At 31.3% G+C, this 10,289-nt stretch overlaps 2 non-coding genes across 2 annotated transcripts; one reads left to right on the plus strand and one right to left on the minus strand.

The window, feature by feature from the left end:
• Positions 1-5,508: 5,508 nt before the first annotated feature.
• Positions 5,509-5,580, minus strand: Trnap-agg. Its single transcript has one exon. It is a non-coding gene; the product is annotated as a tRNA-Pro (tRNA).
• A 3,945-nt stretch (positions 5,581-9,525) lies between these two features.
• Positions 9,526-9,599, plus strand: Trnat-agu. The gene has a single exon. It is a non-coding gene; the product is annotated as a tRNA-Thr (tRNA).
• The last annotated feature ends 690 nt before the right edge of the window (positions 9,600-10,289 follow it).

Genomic DNA, 10,289 nt, shown 5'->3' on the forward strand with positions numbered 1-10,289 from the left:
CATATATATATATATATATATATATATATATATATATACATACAATATATATATAAAATAAGTATTAAAAATGATTATAAATCATTAAATTAAATTAAGTTAAATTATAATATTTACAATATTTTTATGGTACTATAAATTTAGATCATTTTCACTTACCTCTATATATTTGTTGATAAAATTATAGTTATTATTACTAATATTATAACAGTAATGATCATAATATTATGATCATATTAACACCAACACTCACCTAGTAACCCCCACACTAATCTTACAATCACAAACGCCAAAATTTTTTCTATTTTTTCAGTGTATGAATTTCAGCAAATAAAACTTTGATTCTATTTTTTCTTCATTTCATTTTATTCTTTTTTTTCTCTGTTTTTTTCGTACTTATCGCACGAAGCGCACACGCTCGCTCTTTTCGACTTAATCGCTGCGAGATACTGGTTGCATAGAATTACAAGCTCGTCGCGATATAAATTGCTAAGAATGCGACTTGATGAGATTCTTCTTAGACTCATAGAGATAATATTAATATCGAATGAATCGTTATAAAAAAAAAGAGAGACGCAGTTGAGAAAAAAAATCTTGATTTTAATAGATCTTATTGTAGCAAAAATCAATGTAAAAGATAAACAAGAATCTATTCGATTTCTATTTATTGACCTCGCGTAAGTTCTGATCACGATAGATTGAAGTGTCGCCTTCTCTGGATTTGTACATTGATATAATTTGCGGATTAGACCGATAACAACTGACAGATCGCTATTTAAGTAACTGCTGCTATTCCGATCGTGCAGGTCGCGACATCGGGATATCAAACTTGCGCGTTCACACTTGTCAAAGTTCGTCAGCGGATAATTCCCGTCGTATGCATGTACCCCGCATTTTTTTCTCGTCGCTGACTTCATCGTTAATATCAAACGATTCTAAGAACGTCTAATTTTTAATTTTCTTTTTTTTACGTTAAACTGAAAGAATGCATCGCGAATCATTTAATCGAATGTCTAAATGTGAAACGATTGTCTAAATGTGATTTTAAGATTTGTATTAGTACGGATTAAAATCTAACCGTTAGCATTAAAAAATTCTATTCCTCAAATTCTATTCAATAATTTAACAAAGATTTAATATTGTTTATTTATTAAGTTCTGAAATTCGAATTTTTAAAGTGAATGTTATATTAGGTGTGGGAAAAAGTTCGTGGCGTTTTTCCCGTTAGATAGCATTAAAAAAATGCCATGAACTTTTTCCTACACCTAATAATTGTATAGTTTATTCCTGATATTTTTAGATAATGTGAATAACATAACAAGAACTTATACCAAGATAAAAATTTGTTAACAAAAATTTATTATAAGCAAAATTTTATTTTATTAAGCGATTTTTTTTATTCATTCATAGCGAAAAATAAAATTTTATACTTTCCTAGTAATCGTTTTGATTAAAATAAGTTAAATGCACATGTACGCGATAAATCTTTTGTTTTTATCATTAGAATGTTTGAGAAAAAAGATGGGGAACAAGTAAAGTGTTTATTCGCATTCCTTTCACAACGTATTGACGAATGGCATCAGCGACTGATAGCAATTTGATAAGATATTCAAATTCGGATCTCTATTCATTAGTCGTGACAGAGAGATAAAACTGGCAACCGTGAATGAAAGTGAGAGACGAATGCAATTAGCATTACATCTTGAAACTCGGTTATCACCAATTTGTCTGATAAGAACAATTCATTAATCACGTGTATGTGTGCGTAGTAGTAAATTTAATTTCAGACATCGAGATTCAGAAATTGTGGTTTTAAATATTCAATCTTTCATATTAAAAATCTTCAGAGAAAAATTATAATTATTTGTATTAAATTTTCACCATTCATTATCGTAATAATTTGCAACTTAATGATTTCAGTTTCTGCGTGAAACTCGAAGGACTTGTAATTGACACAAGCTATTTACACTTCGACAAATTTAAACGATCTCTCACTTGTCAGGATGGCGTTCACTCTCGGGAAAAATCAGTGAAAAAGAAAATCAATCATTGTGCCTTTTACAGCACCGTTCAACAATCTTACACCACTTACTCGAGAATGGCGAGATTCAGTCTGGTCCAAATCGAGGACTATCTTCTTCGGCGACTGTCGGTTCGCATGTGCCTTGTGCGGCCGAGAACGATTGCGGTGATTGTGACGAGTGGAGGAAGAAGAAAGAAAGAAAGAAAAAAAATTAAAAAATAATAATAATATTCAACGGGAAGGACTCGGTTGATCGAGACGTGGGATCACCTCGCGATCGAGGAAGACCACGGGAAAGAGAGAAAGAGAACACAGCCGGTGCTGGCGGCTCGAAAGCGCGAGCCTAACTGACCCGCGGAGACGAGAGGTAAACGCAAGCTAAACTAAGTCTCGGTATCACAATTCGGTTCGAACCGCTACGCGAAGAAGCGGAGAGTAGCGGCACGGTCGAGCGACATGTGTGAGACACGATCAGCATGGTCTACCACCCACCGGATCTCCTTGTCGCGCGGCATCTTCTTCCGTCGTTCCTCGCCAGGATGACGAAGGCGTGGAATGACGACGGCCGTCGAAGACGGCAAGGCAAACCCACGGTATGCGAGCCGCAAATCGCGAGTGGAAGAAATTGCGCTCGGAAAACCGCGCGGTAGATATCGGCGAAGGACGAAAGTGGTATTTCCTGGTATTTTCCAGCACGACGAGCCAGCGATGATTGCCATGAAATTTTAACTAAGCGGTTGGTGTTTATCTCAGAGATGCCGTAAAATTTTCGAGGAGCCGCGCCAGAGATTGGTTGACTAAGGTCTGATTGCACCAACAGTTTATTTTGATCTTAAGCAGGGTTTAAAATTCTCCCTTTTCTTTCTTCTCTCTCTCTCTCTCTCTCTCTCTCTCTCTCTCTCTCTCTCTCTCTATTTTTCTTTTCATTTCTTTTCATTTTAATTCTTTTTATTTTATTAGATTGTTATTTACATCTTTTTTTTTAAGTCTTAAAAAAGAGAAAAAGAGTTTTAAGTCTCGCTTAAAATCAAAATAACGTTGGTATAATCGGGCTTAAGCTTCTCAAAGTACCAGTCCTATAGTTATAAGGCTAAAGCTATATTTCGAGCCTATTTCTAGAATCAGGCGACCCTCCGGCATCGCTATCGAGCACTTCTGTACGAAGACGCTGATAGCGTCTATTGGCTCATGCTGGTTAATCTCACTTTTAGGAGCGTCTGTATATCTAATTAATAGTTAAGGATCCGCGATTGATACTCACTCGGTGAGTGCACTTGATCTGAGATAAAAGGTCGTCTATCCATGTAACAATTCAACATCATATGGACATCCAATTCAGTAGACGTTATACATATAATGTATCAAAAAATCTAGATATTATTATCAAATAGCACAGAAAATTCTGAAATTCTTCTTTTCTGATTTATAAGTTTTGAGAACAAAGAGAAGGATATGTATGATGCGCGACGTTAATTCCCAGTGAGAAATGATTCATTGAATTAATGTCGAATCGACATCGATACGATGAATTCGATATCAATTGGATATTTAATTGACAGTCATTTCTTGTATGTCTCTCTGAGTCTCTCTCTCTCTCTCTCTCTTTCTCTCTCTCTCTCTATTGATAAATATAGATGCAGGATATCGACGACAAGAGACCTCGAAATTACATTCCAGACCAATTTTTGAGAAAAAGATTTATCTTGATTTTTGGCTGATTTGAAGCGTGAGTTTGAGATTGGCCAGTAATATGAAAATGCTGAAATTTATATCGGTTTTATTTTGTCGACCGGATCTCCCAAAACCGCGCACTTCCGACAGGATTCATCATTATTGAGACGCGTGCAAAGACTCGGCGATTATACCGGAGAGAATAAACTTTATGATTCGGACGCTGAAAGGCCACCCGCGCCCGCGTTTTCCGCGAAAAAATGCGATGAGCTATCTCGGGAAGACGATATCATCACATAAGAATGAAAAGAATGGCAAAGAATATCTCGCGATAACGAAAAGTCGCAGAATGCTTCGCGAAAATAAGCGAAAATAGGCGTGAGATGTTTTGCAAATTTTGGATATTAAAAATAATTAAAATATATATTTAATAAAATCTAATAAGATATATATAGATAAAATCTAATAAGATATATTATACATAATACATTTTGAACACAGAGAGAGTCTTCATTAATTCCGAATTTAACTAAAAAATATGCATATATAATTAAGAAGAGTAATTTTACATACTAAAATAACTTAAAGTAAAAGAACAATGAAAAACCAAATCAAATTAGACAAAACGATTCCTTATCAAAATTTTTTAAATATAATAATTGTGAAAATGTAATCATCCCTATCGTTAAGGATAAATTATAGATTATAGAGTTTAGATCCAGTGCGAATAAAATAATAGACTCGCCCGCTTCGAAAAGATGCCAACGATGCAGATTGCGAATTGTTATCATATTATGATTAAATATAGATTCACGCAACTGAAATGTTGATTCCCGGTACTGATAACAACGACATTCGTGAACAAACATCTCTAAATATAAAGCGGACATTTTTTCGAGTAAATGCAGAATATCGCTCAGACGGTGAAAAAAAAGAAACAATGATGAACGTATTTTCGTGTCTTCACCTTGCTCTTATTCGCGCGATCTAATTTCGAAATTCGAAGTATTTAAGACGATTTTTTTCTTGATGCCTTGCTGAAGACTTTCTGAATCGTGTTTGTAAAATCACGACGTGCAAAATACTAGAATGTTTATCAAATTTGTACGATCGTCACGTCGACAAAAGATTACTATAATCTGCTAGTCGGATAATTTTGCCCGGCGGCTTAATTGACAATGACGAATTCATCGAGAATGCCGGCAAACGGACACTATGTAAATAAACCGATTAATCTTTCACTAGTTGCGTTCAGCAAAAAAAAGTAGTTTTGCAACTATTATTATTATTAATTTTGCGACTATTGTAAGATTCTTTATTTCTTATTGTTAATATACAATTGGATTATTCGTATCCTGCTCATTTGTTTTCTTTGAAATACTAGGAGCCTCAATTAATTAATTATAACGTCTATATACAATTTTTTAAATACACAACCTTATAAATATTTTCTAAACATGTTAAAGTATATGTAAGTTATTTAATAATTTTTGTATACTTGTAAAATTAAGAACATGAACAATTAAAAAATTATTATGTATACTAAGTATTAATATGATGAATCTTTATTCTTAGTTCCTCATTGGCTCTAAATGTATAACTAATTATATTAAAGATCTTACAGCAATTACAAAACTGTTTTTTCTGCTGAGCGCAGCTACTATATTTACATGTGATAGGAAGTACTGGCTCTAAAAATATTCAATATCTGAAATCTCATATAAATAAAAAATAAAAAATTGTAGATATCTTAAATGGAATTTTGAATAGTAATCTATATGCAAGTGAAAGGAAAAAAAAAGATTAAAAAAAACGGGCTCGTCCGGGATTTGAACCCGGGACCTCTCGCACCCTAAGCGAGAATCATACCCCTAGACCAACGAGCCACTTCTTATGAGGTTCTTTCTTTAAAAGGTATATAAGGGAATACCGTGTGTTCCATTCAAATTTTATTATTTAATATTGTATATATATAATAAATCTAGACTGCGCTTTTTTAAATCTTAGTTTCTATATTCCATTAGAAAGAATTAAACATATTGATGTATTTCTTGAACTCGATTCTTTAAAAAGAAAGAGGATGATATATTTCAAATTACTTCAATCTTTCTAAATCGAAGTAACAATTTAATAGAAAAATGCAATCTATTTTTATTACATCTATATTTAATACAAACTTATTTGTTAAAAATAAAAAAATAGAAGTTTTTCAGAAAATAAATAAATTTAAATGTTTTAAATTTAAATTTTGAAATTTTGAAATTATATTACATATATTTTGTAATTTCAATTTTAAAACACAATTTTGATGTAATTTGATTATAGAATAAAGTAAGTAGTTCTAAAGCAAATTTTTTTCTTTTTCCTTTTTATTTTTGTCATTCTTTGTTGCATTTATATCACTTATTTGATGCATAACAACAAAATAGTTAAAAAAATTGTCATTTTTGATGAAACAATTTTTTTAATTATTTTATTCTTGTACAAATGAGTATAAATATAACTTTTAATATGTCATTCGTTAACCACACGTGATTGTTTTATTGTATTAGTCGGTTTTCGAGAAAAAAGTAATAATGATGTCGCATATTTTTCTTATCAGCCTTGGTAATTATGTTCTGCTTCGATCGATATATAAATGCATAAATGATTTCTTGTTTATATAACAAGATAAAATCGACAAAATAAGAGAGACTAACGGAATTAATTTTCTCTTATGAATCGGAAGAATCATCGAGAATACTGGCGACGATTCTCGTTCTGTTTCTAATTACATTAAATTAATTGCACATCGGCTATTTTTTCTTTCGCCATTTCCTTCTGTCATCTCATCCGGAACTTGTTCCGAAAAATATCCATTTGATTCAGTTATAAACGGTGCGTAACCAGGGCCGTCATTCGTATAATCGAGAAAACGCTCAAGATTGCGCGATGTGATAAGCATTATGTGAGAGTAGAAACTGATGTAACTGTCTAACAAGTTAATTTTCCATCAAAAAACGCGAATGAGTTTCTCAGAAGCCAAACTGATCGACCCGAAAAGTAATAAGTTTGATTAACAAGGAAATAAACAATAATTTTTAACAAAAATTAAATTATATATATTGCGTTATTAAATATATTCTCAAGTATCAGATAATTTTAATTAAAAGAAATCCTTATTTTCGGTCTGGTGGATCTTAATGCTTTAATATTTTAGTATAAATTTATATATATTCAATTTTGCAACCATGTGCTGAAATGTTTTTCAGTCTTGTAATCATGAACAAAACCAATAATATTCTAAATTAAATAAAATAAGAAATTTAACAATGTTGATGCTAATAAGCTTCTTATAAGAATATTAATACTACTTTGATCAAAAAGTTCCCGGAATTACCACCAGGTGATGCTTTAAGTCAACTGATTTGAGTTCTGTTTTTTTGATTAGGTTGCCACATCTATCATTGACATTCCCACCAAATTTTATTACCATAGCTTGACATTTGTAAAAGTTACGCCGGCTTGAGTACATCTACCTCTGCACGTATTTTCAATTTTTTACAGTTTTAAAAATGGAGTTGAATTTGCAACGAGTTTGTATTAAATTTTATGTTAAAAATGGATTTAATGATATGAAAATCTTGGACTCATTGGTGTGAAAATGTTGGGAAATTGTTTCGGCAGTGATACTCTAAAGAAAACAGTTTATGAGTGGCATAAAAAAACTATTACGGGGAACGCGTTTTAACAGCCGAAAGGAGGTAATGGAAAAATCGAAGATGGCTCTGATGACTATACCGACAATAGAGTTTCAGAAATGTTTCGAGAGCTGGATCAAGTGCTGGCATAAGTGCATTGCAGTCGATGGAGAGTACTTTGAAGGGGACAATATCACTTTTGATGAATAAAACTTGTATTTTGAATTTTCTGAATGAATTCCGGGAACTTTTTGATCAAGATAGTATAATTTAATGTTAAGAAGAATATTAAAAATTTCGAATAATTTATTGCTAAAATATATTAAGATAATATTTTAATAACGATATTTTAATGGCAAATAATTTATTGGAAAAATATAATTCTAAGATAACATTAATGATGACGTTTTATTGACGTTAATGACGTTATTAAAATGTTATTTAATGTCACTTAGCTATTTGGATTGAGTTATCAAAAAAAACTAAAATAATAATCGATTCAATCTTTTCAAGTAAAATATTCAGTAAAATATTCAATTTTCCTCAATTTTTGTTAATGATAATCAAAACTAAAAATACAAAAAGTTAACAAAACTATGAATTAAACTCGAGAAATTTACAAAAAATAGAATTGTTCAGTTTAAGAGAAATAGAAAGTTCAGATATTATGTAAGTTCTCAAGCAGAACAACAGATAATAGTCTAGTTTATCGTTATGTTCAGTTCATGATCCTATATTGTATTCTATATTGGCTACGTGTACACCGTGCGGTTAGTCCGCGACCTATACGATATCTATTTAATCTATAGTATAAACAAGAACACCTTGTGTAAGTTGCGGATTAAAGGCACGATGTAAATGTAGTCATCAGATCTAAACATGAAGGTCGCGACAGTGTAAATAGTTTATTTATCGTGTTTAGATCAAATTTAGATCGAATATAGGTGTAGGTCGTGGAACTAAACTATGTGCCAATATTTCAACATTTTAACCTACAAAGTAAACGTATAAAAATTTAATTGATAAGACTTTCTATATATTTATTTACGACGACATCAAAATCATGTTAAAATAAATCCTAACTAGTCAAAAAGTAACTTTTAATAATCATTTTGACTTTTTGTTCTGATGGATCGCGACGCTGTAAAGCATCATTTATTATGCCCATATTTTATTCACGAAAAAGATACGATTTTATTGGAAATATCTAAAAATTTAACTAAATACAGAAAATAATTTTGTTGAATTAACAAAACATTTATGTAGGATATTGATTACAAGAACGTCAAACTTTTTGCAACATTGCTCATCTTCGCTTGAGATTTTTACGTAATTATTTTGATAGTCCAACAAAATTATTTTCAGATCTAAATTTTAGATGATTCAGCAAAATCGTTTTTTTCTGTGTAGATGCGAAATTGAAAACTTAACAAAATTCAATTAAGATCTTGAAAGCGAGCGATTTGTTTCCCCATTTTTTCGCATTACGTATATTTCTCTTCACTAAGAGTTTCAACGCGACTTGAAATTCTCATTTCCTTTCGGTCAGTCGTTTGTTTAATGCGCGTACCCATATTTCACTTTGATTATGTTACACCTCGTTTCGGAACGACAGGCGGCAGCTTGCATCGTTCTCGCGCGCGTCCATATATTTCATATCTCACAAATAGATCGTATCTTCTTTTCGCCGGCATGTTGCAAGTTTTAACGCCCCTGAAAATATGGGTCACGCACAGGGAGGATCGTTTTTATGTATCCATAAATTTTTGCCGATGTAGTATATATAGGCTATTCACATCGTAACGGGATGTTCTTGCGGAAAGAATTATGACTCCCGCGTTTTCCAAAACACGCATGCGTTTTGTATAAACGGATTATTGTCACCGATAAATTATTGTATATTTTTATATAAATGAAATTTCTTTCATTATCGCGATATTTGATTCTAGATATTAAACTAATCAAGTCTATTTTTTATAAATTTTTCGATTTTATATCGTAACTTTGTCGATTTTCTCTTCTTTTTATTCTTTACTGATACCAATCAAAAAGTAACAAAAAAATTGTTTACTTTATTATTAAATCAATATCGGAATATAGCCTTCATATTGAGTACCTTATATAGCTTTATTACAAAGTTGAAGTCAACTAGGCGCCGTGGCTTAGTTGGTTAAAGCGCCTGTCTAGTAAACAGGAGATCGAGGGTTCGAATCCCTCCGGGGCCTTCATTCACGATAATTCGTCGTGAGAATTTTTTTTGTTCCTTTGTGTCTATTCTCAAAATACACATAAATTATACAATTGCTTAGTTACATTACATTATATTCTCCACATTCAAGGTAGGTACAATCAGACATTGGAGAAAGAGAGAAAGAAAATGAAAGATATGAAGTTCAGCTATAAAGAACAACTTTTACATCAAGCGTTCTGTCTCGTTCTCATTTTATTTTTGGTTTTCTTTTTATTTTATCGTATTTTTTTATATTATGTTTTTGTATATTTTTCTCATGTTCTTTATAATTATTGCTTTTTATTTGCTTTTTTCTATTTCATTTTCATTGTAATTATCTTTTTTTTTCTCTTTTTTATTTATTGCTGCTTTTGTTTTTTTAATATCTATTTTTTTGTATATTCTAGTTGGTTTGTCCTGGAACATTCTAATAAATTTATGTATCTATCTATCTCCTACCCTCTTCGTTCTTCTCTTCTTTTCTAATAATAACATAATTTATTAGAGATATATTTATTAAATATTGAATTTATTGATACGTATTGAGAATATATTGCCTACATAACCCAATATAAAGCCAATATTAGCTATAAATTAAATCCAAAAGCAATGCTACAATATTGCACACTATAATATATTAACATTGAATAAATATTAAAATTCTCTCTCTTTCTCTCTCTCTCTC

Source organism: Atta cephalotes (genome assembly GCF_000143395.1).
Source record: "Atta cephalotes unplaced genomic scaffold scaffold00004, whole genome shotgun sequence".
Taxonomy (NCBI): domain Eukaryota; kingdom Metazoa; phylum Arthropoda; class Insecta; order Hymenoptera; family Formicidae; genus Atta; species Atta cephalotes.